Genomic DNA, 2,267 nt, shown 5'->3' on the forward strand with positions numbered 1-2,267 from the left:
TTTTTGGGTTGTTACAAGTTGGTATCAAAGCCTTGGTTTGAGGGATTTGGGCACACTCTCGGGTGTAACATGACTCAAATTGAGGAAATGACAATCTTTTAAAAGAAAGAGAAATCGAATTTTATAAAGACTTTACTAAGTGAAAGAGGGGTACAATGTGTGCAATCGGTCGAGCTCAAGTAAGTGGTTCCCAAATTACCCATACCTATGTATTATGATTAGTATGCTTGATATGAGAATTGCATGCTAGATTAGGGCTAAGGATACCTTCAGGAATCATATGATAGAAATAGAATTACTTGATTTGTGTGATGCATTATAGTCTAGGAGGATTGTATGTTATGTATTACCTTGAATTGCTATCGACTCAGTTAATTGCTAAGTGTATGATTTCAATGTAATATACGATTAGAATCGTATAGCCCTAGAATGATTGATTTAATCTCATTTCGTGTTCCTTGTTTGGTTGTATATTTAGGGTAGAATCATCATTTGACAGTCTATGTGATTCCATTTTGTATATAACTCGCATGCATAAATCAACTAGCGGTGTTGATTGAGGTTCTCGATATTGCGAGCAGTGAGAGTTGAGGATTTATAGGAAAGTCTAGGATATGTATATTGTTTAGCATACGATTGGTATATATTTCTAGTGTGGTGACTTAGAGGAATCAGGATGGCTCTTGGGGAAGGTACATATAGGTGTGAAAGGTAGTATTGGACCCATAATAGTGGAAGCACAGGATCTGTACTTGAGACAAGAGCAGATCTGGAGACTCTAAGAAGACAAGTATAGTGAAAATTCCCTTGATTAATATGTTGATTTTTTATATGTTTGTATTTTAGTATGACGATGGTGGTGATTACTCGAGGAGGAGGTTCCGGATTAGGTTCAGGTTCTGGTTCTGGCTCTAGCACAAAACTAATTGATGAAAGGCTATGGGAGATCATAGCAGCCGAGGCTACCCGCGACATCTTGGATGCCATCCCCGTGATGTTTGGTACCGAGGGTATAATGGATCTTATGGAGGAATGGCTTAAGGATTTTCGGGTTGAGATTGTTGCAGGTCAGATAGGAGCACGGATTCCCACATTTCGGGAGTTCAAGGATTGCGGAGCTCTCGAGTTCTTTGGTGATAAGGACCCCATCGCTAGCCGACATTGGATCGCTGACACGGAGAATTTTCAGCAAATGAGGTTTTCCTTGAGGGGGAAAATGTGGCCTTCACATCCTATCTGCTAAGGGACCGAGTACGTGACTGGTGGGATGAGGTTGGTATAATTGTTGGATCTGTGGTAGTGGCAGTCATGACTTGGGAAGAGTTTGTTACGAGGTTCTAGAGGGAGTTTGCACCAGCTATCGAGGTGTAGTAGCTGGCAAGAGAGTTCCGGGACCTTCGCCATATTACTGAGACTATGGCGGAGATTACCGCCAAGTTCCAGGAGAGGGCTCTGTTGGTGCCGCAGTACGTTGCAGATGAGGAGATGAAGAAGACGAGATATCATGACATGTTGATGCATGATATCATGGAGTTTGTGAGCTTTTCGGGGGGCAAGACCCTGAATGATATGGTTGAGAAGGCCCATGAGTAGGAGATTGAGTTGGAGCTTCAAGCGAAGCAAAAGCCAAAGTAGGTATAGACAACGGTGGGCCAGGCTAACAGGCCCAAGACTTATGATTCACACATCAAAGGCTAGCAGGGTCGGAGTCCCTATGGCAAGTGCGGCAAGCCGCACAGTGGGGCGTGTCGATTGACGGGTTCAATATGTTTTAGTTGTGGTTAGTCGGGTTACATGAGTAGCGACTTCCCCCTGAGCACTCTAATTTGATTTCATTACAAAATCAGACCAGACATAAAAAGGCCTATTTTCCGAGTTTTACAGGAGGAGTAGTGGCGGCGCCTGCACCAGCCACCTTGAGGATTACTGATGGCCACCAGGGTAAGGTAGAGACCCCTATCGTGAAGAGCAGGGCATTTCAGCTGACCACCGATGAGGCCCATGCAGCACTGAATGTAGTTACTGGTACGTGACTTATTAATATCTTTTATGGCTTTCTATATTTGTACTCATGTTATATTTGATCTTTTGTATGGACCTTTTTAGTAAATGGTATGGCTACTCATCTGTTGTTTGATTTGGGTGCTACCCAATATTTTGTATCTCTTGCACTTAGGAAGAAGTTTAGTGATGTTCCCGGGATTCTGGATTATCCGTTGGAGGTCGAGATTGTTGATGATCGTTACATGAGTGCTTCAGAGGTTCAT

The sequence above is a fragment of the Lactuca sativa genome, chromosome 6 (assembly GCF_002870075.4).
Source record: "Lactuca sativa cultivar Salinas chromosome 6, Lsat_Salinas_v11, whole genome shotgun sequence".
In the NCBI taxonomy this organism is placed as follows: domain Eukaryota; kingdom Viridiplantae; phylum Streptophyta; class Magnoliopsida; order Asterales; family Asteraceae; genus Lactuca; species Lactuca sativa.